The sequence below is a fragment of the Scyliorhinus torazame genome, chromosome 13 (assembly GCF_047496885.1).
Source record: "Scyliorhinus torazame isolate Kashiwa2021f chromosome 13, sScyTor2.1, whole genome shotgun sequence".
Lineage (NCBI taxonomy): Eukaryota > Metazoa > Chordata > Chondrichthyes > Carcharhiniformes > Scyliorhinidae > Scyliorhinus > Scyliorhinus torazame.
Window position 1 is genome coordinate 139,584,573 of NC_092719.1, and position 13,002 is coordinate 139,597,574.

Consider the following 13,002-nt stretch of genomic DNA (forward strand, 5'->3'; position numbering starts at 1 on the left):
ATTTTCTTGAATTAATGCAGTTTGGACTTAAACAGTCAGTGTTTTGAACAGGTTCAATTGCAAGTTTGATGTTCCTACCTGATTGTCAGCTCATTAGTGTATTTACATGTATTTGGAATGGGTGTGTTACAGATGGGGAGAGATGGAGGGATAACTTTTCCCCTTTTTCCTCAGCTCTTGGTTGTCTGCAACAAGATGTATATTTTTGGATGAAGTCTTTTAAACCCTTTTAGTTTTGTAACATTCGAGGATATACGCAAAACTGACCTCCATGGTAATCCTGAATCAAAAGAAAAGCTAAGCAGTTATTCACTCGACACCCATAATCTAAACACACCAAATCACTCACCCTTTCAAATACAAAGACACATTAACATACTGTGGTGGTTTGTATTAAGGGTAATACGGTACACCATGAATGCCGAGGAGCCATTGGAGGACAGATGCTAGATCCCGATTGGATCCGCCGCCTACTGGGCTTCACCCAGATAGGCAGGGTATAAGAACCTGGGTTTAATCCCCGCAGCTGCATTCTGTGACTGAGCTGCTGGGGAACAAGTCTGCTCAATAAAGCCTCGATTGAAGTTCTTTACGTCTCGCCTCGTGTGTGATCGATGGTGGTACAATTTATTGAGCAGACTTAAAAAGGAATATGGAGTTCCGGATCACCCCGGAGTGCCTGCGAATCGGCCCCCATGCAGCTAACGCAACATCGGCGTTTAAACACTGGCTGGCGTGCTTTGAGGGATACCTCCGAACGGCCCCCGGCAGACCAACAGAAGACCAGAAGATGCAGGTCCTGCATTCCAGAGTGAGTCCCGAAATCTACTCACTCATCGAGGACGCGGAAGAATTCCCAGCGGCGCTCAACTTGCTGAAGGAGATCTACATTAAGCCCGTCAACCAGGTCTACGCACGCTACCAGCTCGCGACGAGATGACAAATCCCCGGGGAATCGCTAGGTGATTTCTTCAATGCTCTAACGATCCTGGGACGAAACTGCAACTGCCCAGCAGTTACGGCGAACGAACATACGGACCTCCTGATCAGAGACGCTTACGTAGCAGGTTTGGCATCGTCGCAAATTCGCCAGAGACTTTTAGAGAAAGACTCTCTCGGACTCACAGAGGTACGGGCCCTTGCAGCCTCCCTCGACGTGGCCTCCCAAAACGCCTGCGCCTATGCCCCCGACCGCGCTGCAGCCCCTTGGGCTCCGTGGACCCCCGCCGCGACCGACCCCCCGGCAACCCCAACCCCTCCGCAAGCGTGCGCAGCCAGAATCCCAGACCACCCGGGGGGGCCCCGCTGCTACTTTTGCGGGCAGCCAAAACACCCCGCCAGCGCTGCCCGGCCCGCTCGGCCACCTGCAAAAGCTGCGGTAAAAAGGGACACTACACAGCGGTGTGCCAGTCCCGTGGGGTCGCTGCTATCTCCGGGGAACAAATGGGACCACGGGCTCAACCCCCCCAGCGACCCACGGGCGGCCAACGGGCGCCGCCATTTTGGACCCCGGACACCACGAGGGGGCGATGGGCGCCGCCATCTTCCTACCCACGGGCCGCGTGCGATCCATGGGAGTGGCCATTTTGTCCACCCCCGGCAGCGTGCGACTCATGGGAGTGGCCATTTTGTCCACCCCCGACCGCATGCGATCCATGGACGCCGCCATCTTGGCTGACAGGCAAGGACCCCAGCATGGACGGCTCCACACTGCCTGAAGACAACAATCTGTTACACCAACCACGTTTGGCACGGTGACCCTCGACCAGTCACGGCCCCGGACGCTCCAAACGACAACGACAAAGGTGCTGGTGAACGGGCACGAGACGCCGTGTTTGATCGACTCGGGGAGCACGGAGAGTTTTATTCACCCGGACACGGTAAGACGCTGTTCCCTTGTAATTCGGCCAAGCACCCAAAAAATGTTCCTGCCGGCGGGGTCCCACTCCGTTGAAATCAAAAGGTTCTGCATCGCAAACTTAACGGTGCAGGGGAGAGAGTTCAAAAATTACCGGCTGTACGTCCTTCCCCACCTCTGCGCTCCCACCCTCCTGGGGTTGGACTTCCAATGCAACTTCCTTTACTCCGTCGAGGACGTCTGAACAGTCACCAGGAACTGCCAAATCTGCGCAGAATGCAAACCGCATTTTTTCAGGCCAGATAGAGCGCACCTGATAAAGGCTTCCCGCCCCTTTGAACGCCTCAGTTTGGACTTCAAAGGCCCCCTCCCCTCCACCAATCGCAACATGTACTTTCTTAACGTCATTGACGAATACTCCCGCTTCCCCTTCGCCATCCCCTGCCCCGACATGACCGTGGCCACTGTCACTAAAGCCCTCGGCACCATCTTTACCCTGTTCGGTTTCCCCGCCTACATCCATAGCGACAGGGGGTTCTCCTTCATGAGTGACGAGCTGCGTCAATTCCTGCTCAGCAAGGGCATAGCCTCGAGCAGGATGACCAGCTACAACCCCCGGGGCAACGGGCAGGTAGAGAGGGAGAACGGAACGGTCTGGAAGACCGTCCTACTGGCCCTACGGTCTAGGAGTCTCCCAACTTCCCGCTGGCAGGAAGTCCTCCCGGATGCCCTTCACTCTATCTGGTCCCTGCTGTGTACCACCACTAACCAAATGCCTCACGAGCGCCTCCTTGTCTTCTCTAGGAGGTCCGCTTCTGGAACGTCACTTCCGACCTGGCTGGCAGCCCCGGGACCCATCCTGCTCCGGAAACATGTGCGGGCGCACAAATCAGACCCGCTGGTGGAAAAGGTACATCTACTCCACGCAAACCCGCAGTACGCCTACGTGGCATTCCCAGACGGCCGACAGGACACGGTCTCTCTGCGGGACCTGCCACCCGCCGGAGCTCTCCCCCCCCCCCCCCCCCCCAAACACAAATCACCTCCCCCTCACTCCCGCCCGTGCACCCCACAGCCACCCCCTTCCCGGGGGGATCAGTTCTCCTCCCAGGCCCAACCAGGGGTAAGGAAACAGAGGGGGACAGCGCGATGCTCCCAGAGTCGACCGGACCCGAGCCAGCACCACCACCCGGGCTGCGACGATCGGAGAGGGCGACCAGAGCACCATCTCGACTCATCGAATCGGCTTAAGATGTATATAATTCAGTGGCCCAGTAAAGCGGCATTGTTGTAAATAGTTAACGCTGCAAATCGGGTAAAATGTGAATAATTCGGTTGCCCAGTAAAAGCGGCATGATTGTATATAGTTCAATGGTTAAGGTACCGACCCTGTAAACCCCTACCACCATACCACCCACCACCCCGTCGGGTTCTTTTTTAACAAGGGGAGAATGTGGTGGTATGTATTAAGGGTCATACGGTACACCATGAATACCGAGGAGCCATTGGAGGACAGATGCTGGATCCCGATTGGATCTGCCGCCTACTGGGCTCCACCCAGATAGGCAGGGTATAAGAACCTGGGTTAATCCCCGCAGCTGCATTCTGTGACTGAGCTGCTGTGGAACGAGTCTGAACAAGTCTGCTCAATAAAGCCTCGATTGAAGTTCTTTACGTCTCGCCTCGTGTGTGATCGATGGTGCTACACATACAAAAAGATGCATTTTACTGATTGTTCATGCACTTAGATTATGAGTAGCGGAGGAGGAGGAAAACAAACCAGATTCTTAAATGTGTCATATAAGATGAAATAGTTGCAGGCCTGGATGGGGTCCTCTTCCGTGGTTCTTTGATGGTGAATAAAGTTGGAAGCCCCTGGGGTTTCAGAGAAAGTTATGACTGATCTTTTATGGAAAATAAATATACTTTTGCAAGTGAAACAAATTATCCCTGGCTGTACTACCTGTTGACTGGTTGTTTAGGCAGTGTTCTGTTCTTGCTGTTGGTTATCCCATACTGACTTGTCTCTGGCCTATCTTTGGAGTAATGAGATTTATTGCCTTGAACTAGGTTTTGCTCATGTGATCAATGAATCAATACTCCCATTGTGCATACAAATGATTTGAAGTTAGAACCATTGCCACACTATGGTGAATGGGTGAATGGCGACTGTTCACATCTGCTTGTGATAAACTGGTTTCTCCCCACCTTACTTGGTTAGGTTTTGAGCTCGCAGACAATATGTGGGGCAAGAGAGAGTAGGGCAAGGGATATGTAGGATGACGCATTGCATTGAATTGAGTTTCTGTAAATATTTAGATAACAGGAGCTGTACATTCACAAGTGGTTCAAAGACATTGGGCGAGATTCTCCGACCCGCCGCCGGGTCGGTGAATCGCCGGGGGCTGGCATGAATCCCGCCCCCGCCGGTTGCCGAATTCTCTGGCACCGGAGATTCGGCGGGGACAGGAATCGCGCCGCGCTGCTTGGCGCCCCCCCCCCCCCCCCCCCCGGCGATTCTCCGGCCCAGATGGGCCGAAGTCCCGCTGCTGGAATGCCTGTCCCGCCGGCGTGGATTAAATCGCCTCGCTTGGGAGCACTCTTTTCCTTCCGCCTTCACCATGGTCTCCACCATAGCGGAGGCGGAAGAGACCCCCTCCACTGCGCATGCGCGGGGATGCCGTGAACGGCCGCTGACGCTCCCGCGCATGCGCCGCCCGGCAGTGTCATTTCCGCGCCAGTTGGCGGGGCACCAAAGGCCTTTCCCGCCAGCCGGCGGGGTGGAAATCAGTCCGGCGCGGGCCTAGCCCCTCAAGGTTAGGTCTCGGCCGCTCAAGATGCGGAGGATTCTGCACCTTTGGGGCGGCGCGATGCCGGACTGATTTGCGCCATTTTTGGTGCCGGTCGGCGGACATCGCGCCGATTACGGACAATTTCGCCCATGCTGTTCGGTAATTTGGACATTCTGAATTCTCCCTCAGTGTACCCACACAGGCGTCGGAGTGTGGCAATCGGAGCTTTTCACAGTAACTTCATTGCAGTGTTAATGTAAGCCTACTTGTGACAATAAGAAAGATTATTATTATTATTATTGAGACTCCGAGTTTAACAGGTTGAAAAGATGGCTATCAATCTGTGCAGGAGAGATTATATGACAAGAGAAGACAGGGTGGCTGTGAATTCAGGGGAGAAAAGAATGGAAAGCTAAGGTAGAGATTGCAATTACCAAGAAAAAGTGCCAAAACTGAAGGACAAATGCGTGGCTAAAGAATATTGTGACATCTCTTTTGTATTCCAAAAATAGACTAACCAAAAGTTGATTTGTGGGTTACGTTAAGAAAATATGTTTGGATTTTGTTTGGAATTTTAAAAAATTCTGTTGACTTCTATTAACATAATGAATTCACAATTTTTTTTTTTAATAAACATTTTATTGAGGTATTTTTGGTATAGTAACAACAACAAAATAAACAATATCCGCAAAACCATAAACATAGTGCAAAAGCCATTTACCTCTCGTACAGGTCCCACCCTTATTGACCCCCTACTCTAATCTAAACTACTCCCCCCCCACCCTACTCTAATCTAAACTACTCCCCCCCCCACCCCCACCCCCATCTGCTGATGATTAATTTCCCGCAAAGAAGTCGACGAATGGTTGCCACCTCCAGGTGAACCCTAACAGTGACGCTCTCAAGGCGAACTTGATTTTCTCCAAACAGAGAAAGCTAACCATGTCTGATAGCCAAGTCTCTGACTTCGGGGGCTTTGAGTCCCTCCATGTTAATAGTATCCGTCTCCGGGCTACCAGGGAAGCAAAGGCCAGAACGTCTGCCTCTTTCTCCTCCTGGATTCCCGGGTCATCTGACACCCTGAAAATCGCCACCTCTGGACTCAGTGCCACCCTTGTTTTTAACACTGTGGACATGACATCCGCAAACCCCTGCCAAAATCCCCTAAGCTTTAGACATTCCAAAACATGTGGACATGGTTCGCCAATCCTCCCGCACATTTTGCGCACCTGTCCTCCACCCCAAAGAATCTGCTCATCCGGGCCACTGTCATGTGAGCCCGGTGAACAACCTTAAATTGAATCAGGCTAAGCCTGGCACATGTTGCGGACGTGTTGACTCTACTCAACGCGTCTGCCCATAGACCATCCTGCAACTCACCTCCCAGCTCCTCTTCCCACTTGCGCTTCACCTCCTCGGTCTGCGTCTTCTCCAACCCCATAAGCTCCTTATAAATGTCCGAGACGCTCCCTTCTCCTACCCACCCTCTGGAAACTACCCTGTCCTGAATCCCCCTTAGCGGTAGGAACGGGAAGGTTGACACCTGTTTACGAAGGAAGTCCCGCACCTGCAGATACCTGAATTAATTTCCCCTCGCCAAACCAAACTTTTCCTCCAACTACCTCATACTCGGAAAGCTCCCCTCTGTGAACATATTGGTGAAACAGTTGAGGAACAGTGGAGAACCTTCCAAGTGATTTTTCACAGTGCCCAGCAAAGGTTTATACCAACAAAAAGGAAGGACGGTAAAAAGAGGGAAAATCGACCGTGGATATCTAAGGAAATAAGGGAGAGTATCAAATTGAAGGAAAAAACATACAAAGTAGCAAAGATCAGTGGGAGACTAGAGGACTGGGAAATCTTTAGGGGGCAACAGAAAGCTACTAAAAAAGCTATAAAGAAGAGAAAGATAGATTATGAGAGTAAACTTGCTCAGAATATAAAAACAGATAGTAAAAGTTTCTACAAATACATAAAACAAAAAAGAGCGGCTAAGGTAAATATTGGTCCTTTAGAGGATGAGAAGGGAGATTTAATAATGGGAGATGAGGAAATGGCTGAGGAACTGAACAGGTTTTTTGGGTCGGTCTTCACAGTGGAAGACACAAATAACATGCCAGTGACTGATGGAAATGAGGCTATGACAGGTGAGGACCTTGAGAGGATTGATATCACCAAGGAGGTAGTGATGGGCAAGCTAATGGGGCTAAAGGTAGACAAGTCTCCTGGCCCTGATGGGATGCATCCCAGAGTGCTAAAAGAGATGGCTAGGGAAATTGCAAATGCACTAGTGATAATTTACCAAAATTCACTAGACTCTGGGGTGGTCCCGGCGGATTGGAAATTAGCAAACGTGACACCACTGTTTAAAAAAGGAGGTAGGCAGAAAGTGGGTAATTATAGGCCAGTGAGCTTAACTTCGGTAGTAGGGAAGATGCTGGAATCTATCATCAAGGAAGAAATAGCGAGGCATCTGGATGGAAATTGTCCCATTGGACAGACGCAGCATGGGTTCATAAAGGGCAGGTCGTGCCTAACTAATTTAGTGGAATTTTTTGAGAACATTAACAATGCGGTAGATAACGGGGAGCCAATGGATGTGGTATATCTGGATTTCCAGAAAGCCTTTGACAAGGTGCCACACAAAAGGTTGTTGCATAAGATAAAGATGCATGGCATTAAGGGGAAAGTAGTAGCATGGATAGAGGATTGGTTAATTAGTAGAAAGCAAAGAGTGGGGATTAATGGGAGTTTCTCTGGTTGGCAATCAGTAGCTAGTGGTGTCCCTCAGGGATCAGTGTTGGGCCCACAACTGTTCACAATTTACATAGATGATTTGGAGTTGGGGACCAAGGGCAATGTGTCCAAGTTTGCAGACGACACTAAGATAAGTGGTAAAGCAAAAAGTGCAGAGGATACTGGAAGTCTGCAGAGGGATTTGGATAGGCTAAGTGAATGGGCTAAGGTCTGGCAGATGGAATACAATGTTGACAAATGTGAGGTTATCCATTTTGGTCAGAATAACAGCAAAAGGGATTATTATTTAAATGATAAAATATTAAAACATGCTGCTGTGCAGAGAGACCTGGGTGTGCTAGTGCATGAGTCGCAGAAAGTTGGTTTTCAGGTGCAACAGGTGATTAAGAAGGCAAATGGAATTTTGTCCTTCATTGCTAGAGGGATGGAGTGTAAGACTAGGGAGGTTATGCTGCAATTGTATAAGGTGTTAGTGAGGCCACACCTGGAGTATTGTGTTCAGTTTTGGTCTCCTTACTTGAGAAAGGACATACTGGCACTGGAGGGTGTGCAGAGGAGATTCACGAGGTTAATCCCAGAGCTGAGGGGGTTGGATTACGAGGAGAGGTTGAGTAGACTGGGACTGTACTCGTTGGAGTTTAGAAGGATGAGGGGGGATCTTATAGAAACATATAAGATTATGAAGGGAATAGATAGGATAGATGCAGGCAGGTTGTTTCCACTGGCAGGTGAAAGCAGAACTAGGGGGCATAGCCTCAAAATAAGGGGAAGTAGATTTAGGACTGAGTTTAGGAGGAACTTCTTCACCCAAAGGGTTGTGATTCTATGGAATTCCTTGCCCAGTGAAGCAGTAGAGGCTCCTTCATTAAATGTTTTTAATATAAAGATAGATAGTTTTTTGAAGAATAAAGGGATTAAGGGTTATGGTGTTCGGGCCGGAAAGTGGAGCTGAGTCCACAAAAGATCAGCCATGATCTCATTGAATGGTGGAGCAGGCTCGAGGGGCCAGATGGCCTACTCCTGCTCCTAGTTCTTATGTTCTTATGTTCTTATATCCCCCATCCTCTCAATCCCCGCTCTCTGCCATAACCGGAACCCCCCCGTCCATACTCCCGGGGCAAACTGGTGATTATCACAGATAGGGGCCCAGACCGATGCTCCCACTGCTCCCACATGCTGCCTCCACTGGCCCCAAACTCTCAGGGCCGCCACCACCACTGGACTGGTGGAGTAACGTGCTGCCGAGAACGGCAAAGGGGCAGTTACTAATGCTACCAAACTGGTGCCCTTACATGAAGCCGCCTCCATATGCACCCATGCCGACCCCTCCCCCACCACCCACTTCCTGATCATGGCTATATAGCCTCCCAGTAATAGCTGCTAAAATTTGGGAGCGCCAGCCCGCCCTCCCCCCAACTCCGCTCATGCATTAACTTCCTTACGCGTGGGGTCTTGCCCGCCCAGACGAAGCCCGTGATCACTATGTTGACCCGCTTAAAAAAGAACCGCGGAATAAAGATGAGGAGACACTGAAATACAAATAGGAATCTCGGGAGGACCATCATCTTCATCGTTTGCACCTTCCCAGCCAGAGACAACGGAAGCGCGTCCCATCTCCGAAAATCGTCCTTCATGTGGACCACTAGCCGGGCCAGATTCAATTTATGCAGCTGGTCCCATTCCCACGCCACTTCGATGCCTAGGTACCTAAAGCTTCCCTCTACTAACCTAAATGGCAGCTCGCCCAGTCGCCTCTCCTGTCCCCTCGCCTGGACCACAAACATCTCACTCTTTCCCATATTAAGCTTACACCCCGAAAACCGGCCAAATTCCCCTAGAGTCCTCATAATTTCTTCCATCCCCTCTATTGGGTCCGAAACGTACAAAGCAGGTCATCCGCTGAGAGCGAAACCCTTTGCTCCACCACCCCCACCCCCCAGACCAGTCCTCTCCAGCCCTTCGAGGCTCTCAGAGCAATTGCCAACGGCTCTATAGTCTCGTCTCGTCCCTCGGTGCAGTTTAAAATAGTCCGATGTTGTCCTATTCGTCCGTACACTTGCCACAGGAACCTGATACAGTAACCTGACCCAGTCAATAAAGCCTCGCCCGTATCCGAACCGTCCCAGTATCTCCCACAGATAGTCCCATTCTACCTGATCAAAAGCCTTTTCTGCATCCATTGCGATCACTACCTCCACCTCCCTACCTTCCGGGGCCATCATGATCACATTTAACAGCCTTCTTACATTGGCCACCAACTGCCTGCCCTTAATAAATCCCGTCTGGTCCTCCCCAATAACGTCCGGAACACAATCCTTGATCCTGGAGGACAAGATTTTGGCGAGCAACTTTGCATCTACATTCAACAGGGAGATCGGCCTGTAGGACCCACACAGCTCCGGGTTCTTGTCCCCTTTAAGAATCAGCGAAATCGTTGCCTGTGACATCGTCGGGGGCAACATCCCTCTTTCCATTGCCTCATTAAACATCCTCAACAACACCGGCCCCAATATCCCCGAGAACGTTTTATAAAACTCCATTGGGTACCCGTCCGGACCCGGGGCCATACCTGCCTGTATGGCCTTCAAGCCCTCCACTATCTCTTCCAGCCTGATTCGGGCCCCCAGCCCTACTACCCGCTTCCCGCCCACCTTTGGGAAATTCAGCCCTCCAAGAAGTGCCTCATCCCCTCCGGTCCGTAGGGGTTTCTGACCTATACAGCCTGCTGTAGAAATCCCTAAACACCTCATTCACCCCTACTGAATCACCAACCAGGTTTCCATCTCCATCCTTTACTTTCCTTATCTCCCTAGCTGCCTCCCTCTTCCTAAGCTGCTGTGCAAGCATTCTGCTGGCCTTCTCCCCATGTTCATAGATCGCACCCCCCTCGCCTTTCTCTGCTGCTCCACCGCCCTCCCTGTGGTCAGCAAGCTAACTCCGCCTGTAACCTCCGCCGTTCCCTTAAAAGCCCTGTTTCTGGGGTCTCCGCATACCTCCTATCAATCTGTAGTAACTCCTTTACCAGTCGGTCCGTCTCTGTCCTGTCCACCTTCTCCCTATGGGCCCGGATTGAGATCAGCTCCCCTCTGACCACCGCCTTCAGTGCTTCCCAGACCATGGCTGCTGAAATTTTCCATGTGTCATTGACCTGCAGGTAGCTCTGAATACATTTCCTTCATCCGCCGAAAGTCCCAGATCCAACCTCCAGTGCGGGCGCTGGTTACTGTCTTTACTAACCTGCAGGTCAACCCAGTGCGGAGCATGGTCTGAGATCGTAATCGCCGAGTACCCTGTGTCCACCACCCCAGCCAGCAAGGCCCTGCTCAAAATAAAGAAATCAATCCGGGAATACACTTTATGGACGTGTGAGTTCACCCTCGGCTTCCCAAATCTCCATGGATCCACCCCCCCACCGCCCCCCCCCACCCCCCTCCCCATCAGCTCCATGAACCCTCTTAGTTCCTTTGCCATTGCTGGCACCCTGCCCGTTTTCGAACTTGACCGGTCCAAGCCAGGGTCCAGAATTGTGTTGAAGTCCCCTCCCATGACCAACCTGTGCGAGTCCCGGTCTGGTATCTTCCCCAGCATCCTCTTTATAAACTCCACATCATCACAATTTGGCGCATACACATTTACTAATACCACCTGCACCCCCTCTAGCTTCCCACTGACCATAATGTACCGACCTCCCACGTTCAAGACTATTCTACCCTCCTCAAACACCACCCACTTATTGATCAGGATCGCAACCCCTCTAGCCTTTGAATCCAGTCCCGAGTGAAGGACCTGACTGACCCAGACTTTCCTCAGTCTAATCTGGACCGTTACTCTAAGGTGCGTCTCCTGCAACATAACCAGGTCACAGCAAGAACCATTTGAATAGTCATATGGGACTTATTTTTTAAATTTGTGGTTAACATCTGGATGGAGGTCTTGATTTATAATTTCATGTGAAAATGACATCTCCGGCAATACTGTAGAACCTTAGCACTGCAACTGCGTGCAATGTGATGTTTCCTTTTTTTAAATCAAATGCCTTAAAATGTGCTGAGAAAATGAGAGATCAAGGAGTCAAATTCTGGCGAGGGGTTGGAAGAGGAAAAGCATCGGCAAGATTTCTTTGTGCTGGTCACTGTTGAGTTATTGCTCCTGAAAATTGCTGCTGAAAAGGTGACCATGACACCATTGTCGATTGTCGTATAAACCCATCTGGTTCACTAATGTCCTTCAGGGAAGGAAATCTGTCATCCTTACCTGGTCTGGCCTACATGTGACTCTCGATCCATAGACCCTTAAACGCGCTCAGAGATGGGCAATAAATGCTGGCCCAGCCAGCGACGCCCACATCCCATGGATGAATGAAAAAAAGAATTACATCGGTAGCGAACATTGGATGAATGCAGATCAGCTTTGAATCCCTGCAGTGCCGAAGGAGGCCATTCGGCCTATTGAGACTGCACCGATCCTTTGAAAGAGTACCCTACCTAGCCCCAATCCCTCACCCTATCCCCAGCTAACCTTCATATCTTTGGACACAAAGGGACAATTTAGCACGGTCAATCCACCTAACCCGCACATCTTTGAACTGTGGGAGGAAATCATAGCAGCCAGCAGAACTCCATGCAGGCATGAGAAAAATCCGCAAACTCTACACAGGCAGTCACCCAAGGTCAGAACCTGGGTCCCTGGTGCTGTGAGGCAGCAGTGGTAACCACTGTGCCACTTTGCCGCCCTTAAATATGAACGTCATCCCCCTTTTCAACCCATCCTCAAACATTCTGCCAGCAATCTGAACATAAAATATGATAAAGTTGTAGAGGGTAGTCACCTCAGTAGCTGCACTCCATAAGAATACTCCCTTGAGTAAAGAAAGGACAAAATTATAGTATTACTCTGAATATTTGAAATCTCGATTGGTTAAAATGAGAGATAAATTGCGTATTTATGAAGAACAACATTGTCAGAAGAAATAATAAAATTGTCATCTCTAGTTATGTAGTCATTGCACACTTTGGGATTAAAAATAAGGAAGAAAAAAAGACTTGCATTTGTATTGTAGCTTCTGTGACCTCTGGGTGTCCCAAAGCACTCTACAGCCAATTAAGTATTATTGAAGTACAGTCACTGCTGTCATGTTGGAAATGCAACAGCAAAGTTCCACAAATAGCAATGTGAGACTGACCAGATAATCTGTTTTACTGGTATTGGTTTGAGAATAAATATTGGGCAGAACATTGGGGAGAACTTCCCTGGTCTTGTTCAAATTGGTGCCATGGGTTAGATCCACTTGAGAGGACCTAGGTTCAGAGGCTCATTCAGTGCTCCCTCAGTACTGCACTGAACTAGCAGCCTAGGTTGCTATTAAAGTCTCTGCAGTTGGACTTGAACCCTAAACTTCTGGCTCCTCTGATGAGAACACTGATCTACAACAAACGCTAATGCAAATATCTGTGTCAAAACCTGACGATAATTAAGTAAAAAGAAAGCTAGATATTTTCAGTTGATTTCTTTTGGATTCATTTAGCTGATGATCTGGCTAAAAATAATAAATTAAACATTAGCAATATTTATTGTTTGTATTTATAGCCTTAAAAG

General features: G+C 49.9%; 1 protein-coding gene and 1 long non-coding RNA gene across 24 annotated transcripts in view; one reads left to right on the plus strand and one right to left on the minus strand.

Annotated features, from left to right (window-relative positions):
• Positions 1-13,002, plus strand: part of LOC140388298 (contactin-4-like) — a 3,617,424-nt gene that overhangs the window by 1,280,996 nt on the left and 2,323,426 nt on the right. The window lies entirely within an intron of this gene.
• LOC140388301 (uncharacterized) overlaps positions 1-13,002 on the minus strand; it is a 271,425-nt gene that overhangs the window by 131,067 nt on the left and 127,356 nt on the right. The gene's annotated exons all lie outside the window — the stretch shown is intronic.